The sequence below is a fragment of the Triturus cristatus genome, chromosome 5_2 (assembly GCF_964204655.1).
Source record: "Triturus cristatus chromosome 5_2, aTriCri1.1, whole genome shotgun sequence".
Classification (NCBI taxonomy): domain Eukaryota; kingdom Metazoa; phylum Chordata; class Amphibia; order Caudata; family Salamandridae; genus Triturus; species Triturus cristatus.
Genome location: NC_140588.1, coordinates 75,543,573 through 75,565,397, shown reverse-complemented (window position 1 = coordinate 75,565,397; position 21,825 = coordinate 75,543,573).

The following is a 21,825-nucleotide window of genomic DNA, read 5'->3' as shown; positions in this document are numbered from 1 at the left end:
CTTCCTATTTTCCGCGTTCTCCTGAATCCTTGAAGGTCTGCATGCTGCCCGATCATCTGATGACTGCAAACTTTTCCTAAATCTACGGGCAATAATAGATGCTTGCACGTCTCTGGTCCTTTGCCGATATTTGGGACTCTAGCGTGCTGAGTAGAGAACTTTGAGCTTTGGCTTGCTTTCGGACGATTCATGATAAATTTATGCGGAGCCAATGAATTAGAGGACACCAAATAGCCAGATTAGGTAAATATGATGTTCTGCAACTTATTAAAACTTTGATATAAAACTTTGTAAAACTTTAACGAGACAAATGCGAATTAATAACATTATGAAAATTTAGATAAACAATTATTGATTAACAGGAATTCAGATGTTGTGAGTTTAATTCAAGAGATAGATTCTGAGGTCTTAAATGTGTTTTAGCTGGTTCTAAATCACCATCAACCAATCCAACTAATTTGGTCCGTTAGACCAAAGTGGGAGGAGTGCCTTGATGTGTTGGGATTAAGGATCTGTAGGCGAAAGGGCGTTAATGTATATTTTGTAAATGACTTTTCCTTCCCTATAGGTTATAAGGTATTTCCCCACATGTCCGGCGCTTGAATCATTCATCCCTCCTGTTTGTGCACACCGGTGTGGAAGTAACGTGTGAGTGTTGGTGTTATGGGCCCCACCAATGACTGCATGTGTGAATGTGTTAGTGTGACGTCGGGTCTGTGACGCAGGGAGGATATCGGTGCAGGTTGTTTCCCCGTTAGTAGGGTTTTTGCGCTGGATCAAAAGCTTACAGAGTCATGTCAACATTCTGTGTTTTTAGTTGTAGCAACCCATTTGACCTAATTGTGTGCTGAATGCTGAGCAGTTGAAGTTATTATCAGGCTTGACGCAGTCCAAGATCCTGTGATTAATAAGACTGCATGGCCATTTAAATGTGTATGCTATACAAAATATTTTCTTCAATATTGCTGTGTGATCTGACTTGTAAATTGATTTACTTATTAAATAATACTTTAAGGTTTGGAAACCATCCTCTCTGTCATTCTTGTGGAGCCATATTGGTTTCAATGTACTTGAATGTATTGTCAATTTTAGCTCCTTTCTTACACTTTGTTTCAGCAATCAAAAGTCTATCCTGCAAATGGAGGATTCTCGCAGTCCAATATCCTGGTATAAATAGGTATTTTGTTCTTCACCTTGGCTGCTAAGGTTTTGGTGTTGGTCTGTGAAGTACCATCAGCCGCACAGATGAGATAGGAACTTGTAAGTGATTGTTTTGAGGGTACTAATATTGATTATTGAAGTTAGATCTTGTTGCACAGGGGCAGACCCACATTAGTCAACGTTATTTCCGGCTGGCCAAGATTTCACTTCTCTCTATGCTAACAATGGATAGCGTTATTCACGGTTATCCTTATAAATAAGTGGTAATTTTGAACTTCTTGAATGTATCAGACAAGACTTATTTGTTGATTGTGCTTGCTTTATGTTGTTATAAAAGCTAATTTGTATGAAAAAATTGTGAAGGAGGGAGAGCCAATTCAAGGTGTCATAGCCCACGCCATTGGTTACCACGCTGGAATTGTTTTTTGCATCCTCAAGTGCTGCATTGTGAGAGGTTTGTGTGCAGGGTGCCACGCTGAGTAGGATACTAACACCAATAAGTATTATATTGTGATCTGAGAGGAAATTCCTGTTTGTTAAAACTTACTCTGTATTTCTGAAATTGCCAAATATTGTTGCAAAACTGAAATATTTTAGGGCGCTAAGAGATTTGGTGAGGGCAGATGATGAGTTCCGGTTCAAGAGGGCAAGGAAACTTCACTGGAAGGTATGTCAGGTCCCCACAAGGCCATAAATGTTTGACTCCACGCATGTATTTGGCTCAGGCAATGGAACAAGATCACTGACAAAACAGAGTCTTTCCAGTTTCCCAGATAAGGCATCTTTAATATAACAGAATTTAAAATTTGAGACCGGTGTTATATGGATCGAAACAACAACCCAGACCAGCACAATTCAAAGTGTGAATGCTTCAGGCCATACTGCACATGCAGAGGGCAAGGAAAGGTACCAGAATAGGGCAAAAAAGGCAGTTTGTTGTTAGTTGGATGCGAAATAGGATGCAGAACAAAAAACGTGGAGAAGGGATATGATTGAGGGAGCTAAGCTTTATCCACTGCTGATGAATGAAAAATCCAAAAAGAAGAAAGCTCAGGGAGAGAAAAATGATGAGATGCAGGATAAGTCTGATACTTACAGTAATTCTAGTGATGGCTTCTTCAAGGAATTCCTGTACTCTCAACCACCATCTTATAATGTTGTTCAGCCTGCTAGTGATGGCGGTGCTGCTCGTAATGGTAATGGTGCCATTACTCATGTTGACCAAGGTGTAACTCAGATAGGAGGACCAGGCCTGGCAGCTTCTATTGTGACTGTTCCAGCACCAACAGCTTTTGTTATGACTGTCCCTATTTCACCAGTCCCACTTGTAACCATCCTTGAAGTGATGACCTTGTTAGAACCACCCAGACATAGACTGTTACTGCCGTAACTGTCCTAATAGCTGTGGCTCCGATACCTGTAGTTTCTGGAGTGGCTGCCGGTATGCCTGCTACAACTTATTACATCCATAACACAGAATTTGCAAGTGTCAATTTTGAGTCCCGATAATATATTAGGCCTGTAGGACAAGGTGGGACCCTAGTGTTTACAACTCTAGTTGCTCAAGATGCTCTGGGATTCTTCGATTTTGAAGCAATACCCCAATAGCTTGGGGAGTCCCCAGAAAGTGGAGAGACAGAGGTTGTCAAAAACGAACCAGAGGTTCAGTCAAGTTTGAGACCTCAAGATATTTCTGAATCGAGGTAAGAGTTAGAGGAACTCATTAAGGGGATTCTTGACCTTAGTCATGTAGATTGGTATTAGGAGGATAAGCTTGTATGCGTGAGCAAAGACATTACCCTCCATGCAGTGCCAGCCCATGATAAATTAACAGAATTGGCAAATAAGTATGATCTAGACCTCTTAGAAGCAAGACTTTTCAGAGGAACTTTCGAGCACAGCATGATGAAGCAATTGTGAACATAACTTCTGGAATGAAGATACATTTTAAGCAATTAGTCAGTTGCATACAGATTGGGGGTAGCCTAGATAAATTAAGGAACAAGTGGGCCAGGAAAAGGGAGAAAAAGAAGAGAAAGGAAGCTGTGGGAATGCTAAAGGTACCTCTAGGACCCCCAGATGGTGGTGTGGAGAGGTACATGGAAATATGTGCATGCGTCCTGGAGTCAAGGGGATCTTGAAACATTTACAAATCAATTTCCAAAATTGAGGGAAAGTCTTGATTCGTGGTACACTTAGGTTGACCGATTAGTGAAAATCACAAAGATATTGGTGGAGGATATGAAATTCTTTTTTGATATAGTGGTTCTAGTGAACTAAGAGCTGAGTGTAATGTGTTGATACAGCGGCCAAATGCTGAACCGCAGAAGTGGCTGTGAGGAATGCACCATCTCCTATAGTGATGGAAAAGTATATTATTATTCTGTTCACAAAAACAGATTGATTGTGTAATGATTCTTAAAAATACTCAAAAGTCTAAGGAGTCTGTGAATTCTTACTCTGAGCATTTGATTCTGGTATTCAGACAACATAGCAATGTCGATAACCGAGAAATGGGTGATATGAGAATTTGTTTCTCACAGTTTGTTCTCGAATTGCATCCGGAGGTTCACCTGCATATTCATCAGAGTGTAATCTGTTGGCAAAGTAAGCCGTTGGATGAGATACTTTTGTGCTCAAAGTATTCTAGTGATGAACAAGAAATGAAACAGAAAAGCCTTAAGGAAAAGTTTATGTTGGCTCATACTAAGATTGCACATAAGGGATTTCAGAATGGACCATACATGGGAAATGTTGGTGAAATGCAGTGTGTTGCATCCCATGTGGAAAGACAAATGTTGCACAGTGGAAGTGGTTTTCCACAAGGTAGAGGTCGTAGTGTACCTGTTGATCTAAGTTTAGGGAGATATGCGGTGACCCTGAAACAGTGTAATCTATGGCATTATTATAACAAGGTGGGCCACTGGAAGAGGGAGTGTCTGAACCCAAATCAAATGTCCAATGATGGGCAAATGGAAAACATGCATGCTCTCTGACAGGGTAGTGAAGAACCCCGATGTGGGTTTTCCCTACCTAGGGGGCTTCCCACTTCCATTGGGACATCCTGATTCTCTTGCTGTGGCCTTAGGACCTGGGCAAACTTTCCCACTGTAAATCCAGCATGAAGGTGCGTGTACACTTCCTACCGATGTTAGAAAATTGTGCTAACCTGATGTTTGTAAAACAGGTCACCAATGCAGGCCGGTATGAGTGCTTGCACCATAAATGTGCTTAAACAGGACTCCAGTCTGCCATTGCAGGTTGGTGTGCACACTTGCACCTATGATGGTTTTAAACATGTGTCCAACCTGCCATTACAGGCCGGTGTGTACACGCACCAATTATGTGTTTAAACATGTGTCCAGCCTGGCATTGAAGCCAGTGTGCGCACTTGCACCTATGGGGTTTCTAAATATGTGTCCAGTCTGCCTTTGCAGGTCTGTGGGTGCGCAATTGCTCTTCTTCTCAGGCTGGTCTTTCTAAATCAGTAGCCATCCAGATAAGACCTTTCACTACTACTAGAGCACCCCTAGGGTATGTCTTCAGGGGTGAAGCAAGTAGTAGGTTAAAGGCCAGGCACAGACACCTGTGTGTCTCCTGCCCAAGTAGTGAGGAATACCTATATGTGGTTTCACTGTCTAGGAGGTTTGCTCTTCCCAAAGGCTGACATGGGGAAATGGTTGAAATGACTTCAGACTGCAATAGTAGATTGCAGTGGAGCAGCCTCATCATGCTTCCTAACATTGAATTCACAATGACAAAAACCTTTTCTGTGGTAAAGTTGGTTTTATCATTACTAGCTTAAACATGTCACTCCTAGAAAATGATCATTTATCTGCTCTAAAACTCCTCATATGCCTTTTAGCTTGCTTTGAGTCCACACAGGAGACCAGGGGAGCACGTCTGGGCATCCCCCTGTGACAGCTATGAAACACTGGGCATTCAACTGAAACGACAAACCTCTGCCATTTGAGGACCTGGCTGGACATATTGGAGGAAGGGGTTTTGACACTTTGCCTCTGGGAGCGCCAGATCATGGCCCCACTAAAGATTAAGGTGTGCATTCTGCAGTCTCATGACAGGCAGGACTGAAATTTAGGGGAGACATCGCTGGTTCAAAGGGAGATCCTCTGAACCACCCCCTACTTCAAAGGCCACTTCAGTATAACAACTGGTGCCATACTTCAGCAGGGCAGAGATACACTTGTGGGTAGATGGAACCGGAGAACCTGGAACTGTGTGGTGCACACTGCCAGAGGAATCTGGTGTGCACAGAAGGATTGCTGCCTTTGTGATAAGGCTGACTGCTCAGTGCCAAGCTACCCAAGGGTGAGTGCAGGTTTTATAGTAATAATCATCCACCCCTGACGGGAGTTGTGGATTCTGCCTGGTTGGGACCCTCTCTCAGCCAACCAGAAAGTGCCAGTTCCAACATATGTTTAATGTGTTTAAAAACATGAGAACAAAGAAAGTGGTGGTTGAAGGAAAACGAATCAAGAGAAAAAGTGATGAAGTTGAGTTAGAAGAGAAACAGTGTAAGGCATATGATGAGTGATTTATAAAGAGACCTTAGACATAGAATAGCGCACTTGTTACACTGTACGGATAATATCTAAGTGGTGCAAGTGTCAGGGGTAAAAGCCTCCTATTACCCCTGTAATTCACACATACATTAGCAACAGGATGATCAGCACCCACTATATCCAATCATTTCAATTTTACTTCAAGATTAGTCTTTCACATTTAGATAAGTCACAAATGGTTTCTTGGAGACGTGTTTTAAAATCTTCTTATCCTTTATTCTTTTCAAAGATTAAGTTTTCCATGAGTAGCCAACACATTTCGTCCCATCTCGGGACTTCTTCAGGGCTAAAAAACTCAGATGATATATATACACATTTAAATCAACAATATATTACATTGCTTCACAAAACACATACAAATCTCAATATATGATGTTACATATATACAAAACATCAAGCAGATGACATCCATTTTTTAACAGAATACTGCAAAAAACAGAATATTTCTGCTTATTCATATCATCTGAAACCATTTGACGCCATGTTTTTTTATGGCGAGGAAGCAAGTTTTGGTTTGACTAGTTAATCAGAGCTAGCTAATTCCTATGAACCTCATTTACAAGCCCTTTGCACCGCCGGTGTGACACTTTTTTTAACGCATCAGCCACACAATGGGTTTGCCCATATTTACAAGGCCACGTAAAGTCACCCTACATGACTTTTCTGGCCTTTTAATATGGGCCCCTTTCACACATTACTCTGCGTGGAAGGGGCGTTCCATGTGTGTGGCTGTGGGTACTCCAACGCAACATCCAATGAACCTGACACATTCCCAGATTTACACTGTTTCGTAAAGCTGAGAATACGTCAGAATCCTGCGCCTCCCCAGGGGAGGTGTAGGAGTGGCGCAACTAGGACAAATACTTGTATTTCTCCTCATGTTTTCCTCTTTCTATGTGTGCTGCTTTCTGCAGCATACATAGAAATAAAAAAATGCAATCAATGATTGTTTTTGTGCAGGTAGATGTCCCTTCCTGCAAATGAATCATCTCTGCAACGCAGGCACACTTGCATCATGACGCAAGGGTGTCTGCGCTAGCGCATGGCAGCCTATCGTGCGCCAAAGCAGGAGCAAGCACATGGATACGTCATATTGTTGTTAATACGACGCGCCCCTGAGCTTTTAAAAGGATGCAGCTCGGCGCAGCAAAAAGGCTTGTGGCACCGCACTACATAATTTTGTAGTAAATGAGGCACTCATTTTTTTGCCTTTATTTTATCACAACTTCATTTTAAATGTATTTTAAGGGAATATATAAAAAAAACTATGGCGTCACACTAAAAATAGAGTTGGAATGGTATTTTGATTCTGTTGTTTGTCCTTTTTTGACAAAATCAAACTTCACTCGCCTTATGTGTGAAAGCACAGTTTGTTACCTTTTCCGACGTATGATGCATAGAACCAATGCGACACACCCTCACTTACTACTTTAGCACGTCTCTTGAACTTGGTTAATTATTTATTAAATTATTGAAGGCGTATGAACAGTAGATGTCAGGTGAAAACACGTCTATCATTTAATATTACAGAATAATAAGGACCTCAGAAACGTACTTTCACACACTGATGATTAAATTATTTTTCAAGTCTGGAAACGGATTAGATTACTTGCTGCCTATCACACAAACGTCAGTTGACTTCAGGGCATGGCCTGCAAACAAGTTCCCCGAAGTGAATGTATTGCTTTGCATTTCATGTTCCCCTTTGCTGCCTGGATCCCTTTTAATCACCTTATCTTATTGTTCTTGAAAAATATTATCAGACACTGAGAGGATTGCAAGCTGGGCTGTAAATGTCAGGTCGATATTTCCCACTGTATGCGGAATATTAATGCAGAATAAACGAGGTATAGCATTTCAAATTAATCCTTGCAATGAGTTTTAACACACAGGGCACTTTTATATTAACCTCTAGTAAGTCGGGGCACCAAGCGAAAATGTTCCTGCGAAATCATTCTTTGATGATGTCGTTTAAATAGTTCAACCAAGAATTCAAAGAAAACACTTTTTTGGCGCTAATTGATGAATCTGCAAAGTCCTAAGGGGCATATTTACAAGGGCTTTATCTCCGCAAAAAAGCGGAGATAAAAATATCGCCCTATTTACAAGAGGGTGCTAGCATGAATAATCGCATGTTAGCACCCTTTTTCCCAACGCCTCCCTTTGCATCTCTAATGAGATGCAAAGTGGGCGTCACTGGGCATTCCCCGGATGGACTACCTTGCAAATATCGCTGATGTTCAGATCGCGATATTTATAAGGCAGCCCACAGGATTTTAGCACACGTTAGATTTTGGCGAAAACGCTTTACATAGGGGGTGGATTATGCTGATACGACCACAGGGTCGTATCAGCAAGGTTATCGAAGTTTTGCAGGGAACATCGCTGGAAAACCAGCGATGTTCCCTGAAAAACGGAGATAACCTTGCTATCTCTGGAATTGTTATCGCCCTGGAGAAACACGTTGTCAATAACGCGCTACCAGGGCGATACATTCCAGAAATAGCCTGCGATAAAAAAGTTATCGCTAAGCACGACCAGCGATAATTATCGCTGGCTGTTGCTAATATGCCCCCACGAAAAACTAAGGGGCATATTATCAAGCACGGCGTTACAATGATCGCCGCTTTTGCGGCAGAAAACTGCAGCTAAAGCGGCGATACTGGGCTTGATAATATGCTCTTGAGAATTCCAATAGAAGCCCATGTTGACACCAGAACTTGAGCTTCTATTGGAATTATCCAGGGCATATTATCAAGCACATTATCGCCGCTTTAGCGGCAGTTTTCTGCCGCTAAAGCGGCGATAATTGTAACGTCGTTTCTTGATATTATGCCCCAATGTGCTATGAACAACTCTTGTTTTGGAGATGTCTTTCGGAATGGTGATAGGCGTAAATCGTATAGTGGTGTCCAAAAAGCTGTGTTACACATTTCGAATTAAATAAGAATGTATTGCCAAATGAGAGCTCAAAGCTACTGGATGTAGGAAGCACATTATATGTGGCATGCCGACAGAAACCACAGCATTCTGTTAGCTTTTATTAATTCGGTATAAAATTATATTGCAGTATGTGGAATATATCCGGATAAAAATTCACAAATGTGTGAGGGGAGGATTTTTTCTGTGGTTACCGTTTGGGCTCCTATCAAAAAACACAACTGGGCGAGAAGAACTGCTCCTGTAGATGTCTCTGTGAACCAGTACACCATGGTTCTTGAACCTGTCATGATAAAATGACATTCAGGGTCTATGACAACGTAGAGTGAGCATAAGCCATTTGCAGATTTAACCAAAGGAAATAACCCAAACAATTAGAAAATGCTTTGGGGGGGCAGAGATAAGCCCTGTTCGAGATGGTAGTTCACTAGCTCAGCTCCGCTACACCCTACCTGTACTCAGCGATGTTAGGGAGCATCGAGTGCCTTTTCGAGAGCCATCACAGCTCTTGATTTCTCCTGTTACCCGAGAGACTCAATCAATGATGCCTGCACTGGTTTCCTCGAGCCTGTGATACCACCAACCGAGCTGTCATTCCCTCTGCCATCCAGTGAAAAGTGGGGGCCTGTCATCCTGGGGGCTACCAGGTGCTGGTGCTGCTGGCAGTAAGCCCTCCTCTGGATCGCCACCTACCTGCCCCCACTGTGGCTGCTGTTGCCTGATGCAGGACCGCTGCACAGAGGCCTCCTGTTTGTCCTGGTGGCCATCTTGGATTGGGACAGCTGTTCCTCGGAACTGTTTCACACCGCCTAGGCGCTGCCATATACCCACCTGGACAACTTTCAACAGACTGTTGTATCCTCTTTTGGGTGCAAATGTACTATTGTAAGTTTGACAAACCACATGGTTACCACCTAGCCTGCTGTCTCCCTTCTGCTATACTGCTGCCCTTACTGCATTTTAGAGGGCTATGTCAAAGCACACCATTAAAGCCCTCTGCCAACTTTATGTTCAGAGGCAGTATTTGGCCAATGCTCACTACCTATTCACACCCCTCCTCCCACTATGGAGTCAACTGCACTGGACACGATCCTTGTGGACCATAAATCCATCAAGGTGTCTGTGACGGCTATGGAGCAGTCCAAAGCAACAGTGGCTGCAGAACTCAAAAGCCTTCTCTACCACTTTACCTCCTTTCAGTGACAACTGGCTCCCACCAACACAGGGGTATCGCACTTGGAAGCAAGAGTAGAACAAGCCTCAGAATTGTGCTCAGAACTTATGCATTTACAATGCAGGGTGATGGACTTTGAGGACTGCAGCCATTGAGATAACATCCATCTCCTTTGGTTGCCAGAGAATGAAGAAGGGTCCTAAGCTAAGCAATTCCTGGCAGGCTGGTTACTGACATTTCAGATTGCCACTTTTGAACCTCCTCTGGAATTTCAGAGAGTATACCGGCTGAAAACATGATATGAACCCATGCCAGGTAGCCCTCATTTACTCAGAGCTACCTCTCACTCCATGACCAATCATGTAGCACTCTCCAACTGTTTCACCGGCATGGCCCTTTTCTTCAAAGGGGGCAGAGAATCACAGAAGCGGCTAACTGTGCTCCTAAAACAAACCTCCTCCGACTGCAGTTTTTGACGCTTCGTCCACATTTAGGGATGGAATTCAAATGCTATGGCTTCTCGGCCTAGCTATAATGCTTTTTACCCATAACTGCACCACCCATGAGTTTTCTGACCCTTTCCTCCTGGAACAATTCCTCAGAGCGCTTTGGGACACTGCAATAAATGCAGCTGGGAGCTCCTTCTCTGCACCCTATGATGCACTTGTTCCTGGCATTCCGGTCCACTCGGGTGACACCCAAAACCATCAACGAACAACCAGAGACCCCCACCACCAGTGACCAAACTCCTCTAAATCCAGTATGCAGAGTGGCCACTTTCCTGATGATATTGACAAGTCCCAGTCTCTACTTAAACCTAACAGGGAGGCATCCACAGTGCCTAATCCTTTTAATTCAAGGTTGGGTATAGTTGACACCCCCTGACTAAAGATTATTCAAATGCACTTCCCGTCCCGCGATACACTTTTACATTTTTTACTCAGACCTACTATGAGGAGTGGACACCACATGTGGCCTATCTTCCTTCCCAGCCCTTTAAGGCTGCCTTTTCACCTAGAAGCCTCTTAGTAAATATCAAATACAAGAAGCTGATGTCTTTCTGGGCTGCTTATAACCCGAATATAGCCTTGTTGCAGGAAACCCATCTTTCAGATGTAGAATCTTTTAAGCTTGAAAGGGAATGAGTTGGGAAAGTGCTGTACACCTGTGACACACTATCTAGGAAAGGTGAAATCACAATATTGCTGCACAAACAACTTGCCACCTGAGATGTATTGGCTTGGTAGGACAAGGAGGGTAGATATTTGGTGGCCAAACTGGCCATACAATCATCTCATCTTATTGTGGGAAGCAAATAGGTACCTAATGGTTTTAAACTTACTTTCTCCTTGCAACTTCATTGTCTACTTGTGGCCTCATGGCAGACTGCAGCACTTCTATGAGGAGACTGAAACATGACCCAGGACCCTATCCTAGTTTTCACGGGCTCTCGGAATTCAAAATAAAAGGAAATTGAATCGAATTAATGGACCTGCTCAGCAATAATTTCCCCCTGGATCCTTGGTGACTTTTCCATCTGAGGAAAAGAGACAACAACTTCAATTCACATCCTCACACTGCAGAATTGAGAATTGATTTCTGGCTTCTCTCCTGCTTACTAATCCCTAAACTTCAGATTTGTGACATTGTTGCTGGTATTGTCTCTGACCAGGCTCTCATCCGGGTGCTTCAATACCTGGATATCGTTCACCTGCCTAGTGGCTTGTGGAAGATGCTGTCATAGAAGTTTAAAGATCCGAAGGCAAAACAAACTCTCCATACCCAGCTTCAGGAATACCTGGTCTACAGCAATTGTTCTGTAGACTCACCTCAGACACTTTAGGCTGCCTACAAGTCCTTCTACATGTAAGACCAAATTATGAGGGAATCTACCAAGCAGCAACAGGGACTGCCTGCCAACAAATAACACCTAGAACAATTGATTCTTTCTGTATTGACATTCTACCAAGCAAACTCGATAGGAGAAAACATTTAACAGTTAACAAAGGCTAAGATGTACCTAAACTCTATGTATACTCCCACAGTAGAGAAAACGCTTGCCTGAATCGAGCAACACCACTATGAATTTGGGGAAAAAGCTGGTAGGTTGATGGCCCAGCAACTCAAGCAGATGGACTCTCAGGTGTTATTCTAGCCATTAAGTCGGCTGTGGGTCTCCTCACCCAATGCATTACTGATGAATTCTTGGCTTTTTACAAAGAGCTCAATACACCTCAAATTGTATTGAACACTCCTCAATGGAACATGCCTTTTTGAAGGTATAGCTCTGCCTCTCCTAATGGAAGAAGCTGCTGGTATGCTGAATTCAGATGTACACCTGAAGAAATTGTGTAGGTCATGAAAGGTATGCCCACTTGTAAAGCATGTGGCGACGATGGCTTCCCCATCAAATTTTATTAAATGAGTGCCCCACTTCTGGCTTCTCTGCTGACAAAGGTGTTTTACCATATGAGATAAACTTTTTCCATCTGCCTGGAATTGAAAGTTGCAAAAACAAAAGTTGATGGACAGAATGCAGAACAATGTCATACATTCACCCCAGTACAGAGATCTGGTCACTAAATCCATCGTTTTTTTGCTCACCGTGCCGTTCCAGTTTGAACCCAGCCATATGCAAATCAGTCTTGACCCTGTGCCTCATGGGAACAGTCCAGCCCCAACTGCCAAGCCAGGTCCTCCCTGGACTGGAAACAATCATCCTAGGACCGGTTTCGGGGTTTCACCCCTCTTCAGCCAGGATAGCTTGAATCCAGTGGCATGAATAGCACGGGACCCACGTCTGGGCATACCCTTCCCACTCGGGGTGACAAATGCAAAAACAACAGTTGATGGACAGAATGCAGAACAATGTCATACATTCACCCGAGTAAAGAGATCTGGGCCTAAATCCATCGGATTAAACCCAGATCTGTGACTGGGGGTGAATGTTATGCCAATGTGCAACATTCCGTCCATCATCCTGTGTGTTTTGCTGTTCGCCCTATGTGGGAAGGGAATGCCCAGACATGGGTCCCGTGCTCACTACGCCACTGGAGTCAAGCTATCCTGGCTGAAGAGGGGTGAAACCCCGAAACCAGTCCTAGGATGCTTGATTCCGGTCCAGGGAAGACATGGCTTGGCAGTTCGGGCTGGACTGTTCCCATGAGGCACAGGGTCAAGACTGATTTGCATATGGCCATGTCTGAACTGGGGTGGCGTGGTGAGAAAAATAATGATGGATTAAACCCAGATCTGTGACTGGGGTGAATGTTTTGCCAATGTGCAACATTCCGTCCATCATCTTGTGTGTTTTGCTGTTCGCCCATTGTGGGAAGGGTATGCCCAGATGTGGGTCCCGTGCTCACTACGCCACTGGAGTCAAGCTATCCTGGCTAAAGAGGGGTGAAACCCCGAAACCGGTCCTAGGATGCTTGATTTTGGTCCAGGGAAGACATGGCTTGGCAGTTCGGGCTGGACTGTTCCCATGAGGCACAGGGTCAAGACTGATTTGCATATGGCCATGTCTGAGCTGGGGTGGCGTGGTGAGCAAAATAACGATGGATTAAACCCAGATCTGTGACTGGGGGTGAATGTTTTTCCAATGAGCAACATTCCGTCCACCATCTTGTGTGTTTTGCTGTTCGCCCTATGTGGGAAGGGTATGCCCAGACGTGGGTCCCGTGCTCACTACGCCACTGGAGTCAACCTATCCTGGCTGAAGAGGGGTGAAACTCCAAAACCGGTCCTAGGATGCTTGATTTCGGTCCAGGGAAGACATGGCTTGGCAGTTCGGGCTGCACTGTTCCCATGAGGCACAGGGTCAAGACTGATTTCCATATGGCCTTGTCTGAACTAGGTTGGCATGGTGAGCAAAATAACGATGGATTAAACCCAGATCTGTGACTGGGCATGAATGTATTGCCAATGTACAACATTCCGTCCACCATCTTGTGTGTTTTGCTGTTCGCCCTATGTGGGAAGGGTATGCCCAGACGTGGGTCCCGTGCTCACTACGCCACTGGAGTCAAGCTATCCTGGCTGAAGAGGGGTGAAACCCCGAGACCGGTCCTAGGATGCTTGATTCCGGTCCAGGGAAGACATTGCTTGGCAGTTCGCGCTGGACTGTTCCCATGAGGCACAGGGTCAAGACTGATTTGCATATGGCCATGTCTGAACTGGGGTGGCGTGGTGAGCAAAATAACGATGGATTAGACCCAGATCTGTGACTGGGGGTGAATGTTTTGCAAATGTGCAACATTCTGTCCATCATCTTGTGTGTTTTGGAATTGAAAGTTACAGCCCATCTCACTGAGTAATGCAGCTATGAACACACTAGCTAAGTTTCTAGCCATGCGACTCTAGAAGTTTATCCCCCTTCTGCTCCACAAATTGAAGGTGTGCTTTGTTGCCCAGAGATCTCCCTCCAATCATGTGTGGTTACTCTCTCACGTTACCTGGAAGGCCAACAGAGATGGGGACAGACATGTGACAAACTCCCTTGATGTAGAGAAGGCATTTGATTGCATTGAATGCCCCTATCTCTTCTGCACACTTTTAAAAGCCGGTGTTAGCGACTGCTTCATCCAACTTATCAAACTCCTTTAAACTTCTCCATCTCCCTGAATCACCAGCAAAAGCTTTTTATCGGAGCACTTCATCATAACTTTATCAATCAAAACAGGAGCAACTCCACAAATCTCTGACATTCTTACAGCTGCAGTCAAAACAAAGCCACTACTCCACGCTGATGACATTTTTATGCTTCTTTTGAAGGTGCACACCTTTTTTCGGGCACTTATTTCATTGATTACAGACTTCGTCCATTTCTCAGGATACAGGATGAACTGGGAGAAGTGCAAAGCATTTCCGTTAAATGGACAAACACCACTAGCTTTGCAGGCAGACTCCCAGTGTCAATGGGCAGATGGAACTATTGCCTACTTGGGGATGTGGATCAGGGTCAATCTCGCCACTGCTCAAGAAAGTATGTATCTATTACTGATTACCACCACCATGGATTTCAGAGAATAGTACCACCTTCGTCTATCTTTATGGGGGGCATCCAGAAAATCAAAATGGTTATGATGCCGCAATTAAATTATCTGTTCAACATAATCCCTGCTCACGCCCTGAGACACCATCACACAAAGCTGACTAATATGATCAAAGACTATGTTATGTATATGTGCCAGGGATCCGGCTGGACCAAAAGGCATGAAAAATGTCAACCTCAAGAATACATTAAGGCTATCTTTGTCCATTGAGCCTTCATGATAGCCCCTTTTCCATTGTTTTTGTATCTCTTCCAAGAGAACCATCATATTAAAACGAATTAGATATTCTTTAGACAGTTCTAATTCATTTGTCTCTTTATCTGCCGTTACTGCACCCTACACATTCCACATCCCCACACACGCCTTCATCATTATGGCTAAATACTAAACATATCTTTGATAAAGAGCCCTTTCGCAAAGCCTATAGGGCATTGCAGTGCTGGACCTACGAGGAGCATTCCCTATAATGAAGCATGACATCCATTTGGATGTGTGAGGGCACCAAATAATAATCATAAGGATTCCCTTGGATTATACTCTTCCAACCTACTTTTCTTCCTTATTCTCTTTAGGAACAATAACTTCTGGATTTATTGCACAAATACTTAACATATTGCCTCTCTGCTAAGCCTGAAAGCTTTCTGTCAACCTGCCCGAGGTTTGAGCACAGGTTAATTTAGGGTTTGCTTGTGACTTCACCCTGACAAGTTTTGTGGGTCCTACTTCAGTAGGGTTTCACTTGCCTCAACCAGCAATGCAAATTTCTTACATAATGTTTATCACTTGTTACTTCTGTTCTCTTGAACATTGCCTCATTGACTGTTTTTGAACACACTCACTTTGCAGCATGTGTTTTGTACATTTCAACAAGCATGATTCTGGAGCACACCTTTCATTTTTTGCTCTGGATTCCTTTTTAACTTTTTGTCCAATTTAGCGTGCATACACTTGTGTGTGCTCCGTTCCTTTTTTGCACACGATACTTGAAATCATAAAGAATGATGGCCCGCGCCTTGCAGGTCATGGCGAGTTGCACAGCTGTGTGCACTATAGTGTTCCAAATAATTCACTTTCACCACAGTTATTCCAAATGTTATCCATTTTATTTCCAAGTTTTATCCAAATTTCATTGTCACGCCAAAGCTGCGAAATTCATTAAACTTCTGCGTTTCATTACTACATGATTGCCTATCTAGGCCTAAACATGAGCATTGTTTGAATATCGAGTCCTCGATATTATTATTCACGAACTACATCACACCCAATGCATTTCGGTAACAACCTTCGTCAGGGGTATCTATGATATAAAATTATACATGTATCCGTCACTTATTATTTAACATTCCGCTTGATTCACAATTACTTTAAATAATATGCCCACTTTAAATCTAACAAACCCACCCAGTTACCAACACATCTCTAATCCCCCCATCTATCCCATGCTCAAACTAATCCTGCCCCAGCATCATGACAAAAATAAATAACACCACCCCAAAATCATATGTCATCAAAATAATCTTTTGTGTAGCTTCAAAACATAAACCTGCAGTATACAGCTTGAAACGTAAACTGTGGCCTACCCGGTCTTGTAACTTGTCTAACTCCCGATGTTACCCCCTGTTTCACGTAAATCAACACTTACAAGCCCTCTTGCTCCTCATACCCTGAGGGGTCGTTATTTACCCCTATCTTACTCCAGTTCGTACCTAATGTAAACCTGCCACATAACGACCTCCATGTCTCGTCACCGTTTTACCCGTCCGCCAACAAACCGCTCTATTTAAAGTTACGTAACCCACCCACCTGTAACTCATTTGTACAATCAATCACGTGTCTGTGTAACCCCTTTCCATTACCAACCCATTCCCAATGGTATCCACAAACCCAAAAGAACCTCAGAACATATCACTAAATCAAGCGTAAACATTCCCCCCTCACATAAATGAATGTCCATGTTATAAAATTGAAACTCGTACTCTAATGTCCCGTAATTACGTGAGAAAGTGACTCGTGCATGATCCACCGATCTTGTGTGCCGATGACTTGGTAAATTGTCCTTGGCGTGACCTTCATGTGGTTTCTTAATAATCTCAATTTATCTGCGGGGTGCTGACAGATTGGAACGGTACGGTAAGATTCAACAAGCATGATTCTGGAGCACACCCTTCATTTTTTGCTCTCGATTCCTTAAATTTAGCGTGCATACACTCGTGTGTGTTCCGTTCCTTTTTTGCACACGATACTTGAATTCATAAAGAACGATGGCCCGCGACTTGCAGGTCATGGCGAGTTTCAGCCAGAATCAATATAACCATGTATATGTATATCCTCACTTGCAATTCATGTTTATAATTAAAATGCAATAAAGAATAATTTCAAGAAAAAAGAAATGTTTCTAGTGATTAAAAAGTTGAAATAATGCCCGATTCACAACCCAGAGCTGCTTACCTTCAAATGAAACACATACAAATTGTAGTTTTCCCTCCAACCTTTTAAATTAAAGTCAAATGAATGCTCAGTTTCGTGTGTGTCAGGCAAACCAATTCACAAGTGAAAGAATAGAGCAAATATGGTCGTCACATCGTGGGCATGGAGCAATTCCCTATTTTATTTTACCTCCAATTCCCATCTCCTGTACCTATGTTGCCACTCCAATGGTGTCCCTAATGGGAGCAGGACTTGAGTTTCTTCAGCAACACCTCACCTAATCACACCGTACCAGTGAAAGATTTGGAGATCTCGTAGGAAATTGGCAACCATCTTAGGGATAGTTGCACTTAATTTGTGCTCAGGCCTTGCTTTGCTGCTTTACTTCGTGAATTTTGTGAGATGCAGATGACTTCTTGCAAGCTCATGCATTCATCACTTTTCCACCAGCTTGCTGGATGTCTTCCATCCTGATCCTGGACTCCATTCTGGAAAGACAAGAAAACAAAAGGCTAGTCTTTTCTACACTATTGTCAGCCAACTGTGCTGGACCTCACACTAATTATTCATGTTCACCCAAATGTAGACCAACTGAACCAAAATAGTGTTAAATAACGCAGCACAGAGATCACAGTGCTTGAGTCCTGGGAAATTAAATCACATTATTGTGGAGTGTTCAAAGAACCTCGGGGCATATTATCATCGGCCAGCGATAATTATCGCTGGCCGTGCTTAGCGATACCTTTTTTATCGCAGGCTATCTCTGGAATGTATCGCCCTGGTAGCGCGTTATTAACAACGCATTTCTCCAGGGCGATAAAAATTACAGAGATAGCGAGGTTATCGCCGTTTTGCAGGGAACATCTTTGGTTTTCCAGCGATGTTCCCTGCAAAATGGCGATAACCTTGCTGATACGACCCTGTGGTCGTATCAGCATAATCCACCCCTATGTAAAGCATAGGTAAGTATGGATTTTAGCAGACGACCGTTTTTACCAAAATCTAAGATGTGCTAAAATCCTGTCGGCTGCCTTGTAAATATCGCGATGTGAACATCAGCGATATTTGCAAGGTAGTCCATCCGGGGGAACGCCCAGTGACTCCCACTTTGCATCTCATTAGAGATGCAAAGGGCGGCATCGTGAAAAAGCGTGCTAACATGCGATTATGCATGTTAGCACCCTCTTGTAAATAGGGCGATATTTTTATCTCCGCTTTTTTGGCTTTTTAAGCCAAAAAAGCAGAGATAAAGCCCTTGCAAATATGCCCCTCCCATGTATAAATTGTTGGGAGTTTAGAGAAATATGTGTGTCACTGGCCTGCCTTCTTGGGCAGTGTATCACAAACTTGGATTAAGTTGTACGGTCCACCTCAACGGGAAGTGTCACAAGTTTGTCTCCAGGTGTGAGGAAAAAACACACATCTAAATGGTGAAGGAACACTACCTCGGAATTGTTAAAAAATCTTCAGGTGACTGCCATCTATTAAGAGAAGACAATTGTTGGGAATAGTTCATGGACTGGCTTTGTATTTGCTAGCATTTGTTTGGTCACTGAATCTTTGTTACTCTCCTGTGTCACCAGGTATCAAAAAGCAGCAGAGGGCCCAACAAGGGAAGAGGCAGTGCACAAAGAATCATACTTCCAGGAATTGATCCGCACTGAAGTTTACTGAAGCTACCCACTTATCTTTCCCCCATCCTGCCCTACCCAGCGGTCATGACCGTCTAGCACACAATGTGTGCTCAGTAGGGAGGCAAAATCCACACTGCTTATACAACCTAAGCCTGGGACTACAAGTCAAAAGTCTTGAATTCTTGAGTGCTAGCTGAAAGCCAAGCCAATCTTACTTTGCCTGTGTAACATGGATCCTTAGGGTGTGACGTTGACTGGCAAGGCAAAGCTTCTCAAAAGGACTTGGGTTATCTACTGCATGTCAGGAAAACCATGCCCGAAGCCTACAATTTTAAGGAACAAGCAGTAGGGTCCATCCTAGGAACCCTACCCCACCTATTTTGACCAGGACGCTACTCCCACCTATTTTGACCAGATCAGTAGTAGTTATACATTTGTTCGCAGAGCATACTTTTCTGCTATTTCTTGAAAATTATTTTTTCAATTTAAATAATATTACATGATAAATTAACTTATATGAAGTGCTTTGATTGCCTTGTGGTCTAGGTGGGTCAGCCAGAAGAAAAAAAGCGCCTCCATCTTACATCACAGCATCAAAAAATTATTTTAGGAATATTCTTACTCATGTGGTGGATGCACATTTAGCTGCTATGAATTAATTGTTCTCATAGTCAAATTGGACTTTCTTGATATGAGCACAAGGGGGAATGTAGCATATTTGACAAAAACAATTCCTTCTGAGAAACAAAAAGAACAAGCCTTCATTTCTGATTGAGAGGAGTCAATGCAGATATGGAATTGGCATGGCCATTTTTAAAAGAAATAACAGGTCAAAAGTATTTAAACTAGTACGTATAGTGGGTGGGTCAGTTTGTAAAGCACATGTCCAAAACCCTCAAGGTGGTATGGTGCTGTAAACTCTATCCCCAGAGCTCATCAAAACTGTTCTACATATCATGATATTTTCTAAATCCAAGCAAGGGCATTTCATATACATTTGAACAGTAGTGCAAAAGCTATGAGAATATAATCTTTATGCTAGTCCTGAAAATTATCTTTTTCATAGCACCTCTGTAGAATTTTTGCGATTTTTCCACAGGTCATCAGGAGTTTGCATGGATACTTGAAAAGTTAAGAATATAGTCTAATGACTGACCCACCAATGTTGGAAGTCCAGACCTTCCTTGGTTTTTCATACTTCTACTAATAATGCATCTCCCAATTCTTGGCCTTTGTGTCACCAATCACAATAATGCTCTGCAAAAGGTTAGTTTTCAATGGACGATGATCCTGAAAATGTTTCCAAACTTCGTAAGATTGCTACACCACTCAGACCTGGAGCAGCTATTCACTGTTGAAGCTGCTGTTTCACAGAGTGGAGTCGAAGATGCCCTGTTTCAGGGAATCAACAATTCGGACAGCAACATCCTGTGGCCTTGTTTTCGGTAAAACATATCTACAGCAGATAAATATTAGACCATCGCAGAAAGGGTTTTGTGGGTCAATAAAATACCATCCAGGTCTGCTGTCACAAAGATAAACTCATACTTTTGTGTAAGTTTACTCTTGCTGAAGTAACTTTACCACTGTTTTGGTATTCACAAACTGCAAGTGTAATTTTACTAGTAGTTATTTTACTAGTAGCCGAATTAGTTTGTGAATATCAAAAAATTTGTAAAGTTACTAAATCAAGTGTAAACTTGCACAAAACCGTAAGTTGTGTGAATCACGGCCAGGATCTAAGAGATAGCCAGGAAGCGACAATTTTACAGACGATCGTTGCAGGAACTTCCAGTTTTTATCCACAAGACATCTGCGGTGAACATTTTCTTTTACTGAATTTGATGTTGTCATCATACTTTATCTAGAAAAAAGAAAATCCAAGCGAATGTATTCACAGTTGTAAGTGTGGTATACAGTGGAAACAACTAGTAGGGAAGTCAGAACCTGGATTAAGGGAAGGTCAGAACCTGGATTAAGGGAAACGTGGTGGCCGGCTGATGCAATCCGGTTGTGAGCTCATTGAGGGAGTGCCACCTCACATGGACTTTTAGCAGCACCGCCCTCCGTCTGCTGTTTGGTATTGTGACGAAGTATCCCTGTGTATGCCGGAGCTTATTACTGTGGTCTTCTGTTGAATGGTGGCTCAGGGTACACTGCTTTGGCTCGCGGCGGCAGGAGCACCTGGTGAACTCCGTGAACCCCAGCGCATACTGCCGCCGTGGGCAGAGTCAGCACAAATGGTGTGCATCGGTAGAAGGAACCCGACAGGCTGGAGAGCCTGAAGACGATGGCTAAAGGGGAGAAGGGGGCTGAAAATGGCAAGGAGTCCAAACATGAGGAGCACAGTCTCCATAGAGTTCTGATGGATTGAAAAAGCCAGCAGATGGGAATCCAGGTGGAAGACAAGGGTAACTGCTGTTTGTTTCACCAAGGAGCACCCAAGGAGGGTGAAGACAGTCTAAGGTTAAAAATATAGGTAAAACAGAGGAGCACTTGTGGTCTGCTAATCGTTATACCCTAAGATCTCATGAGTGTCACCCCTGGGTGCTCGAGGAGGACAGCGGCATAGGTGGCAAAAAGTATACCCAGTTCCCAGTGAAATTGCAAGTAAAGCAGAAAAAGTCCTGTGGTAATGCTGGAGCGGGTAGTACCCCCCCATTCTGCATGTTATATTAATCTGAATAATTAACTAATACTAATCATATTAATTGGTTTGCAGTGAAATACTTATAAATCATACTAACAAAACAATTACACGTGGGAATTGCACTTTTCATTGCTATATTAATTGTAAACTAACTTGAGTAGGCATACTAATAGTAGAAAATTAGAATATTGCATGTTATATG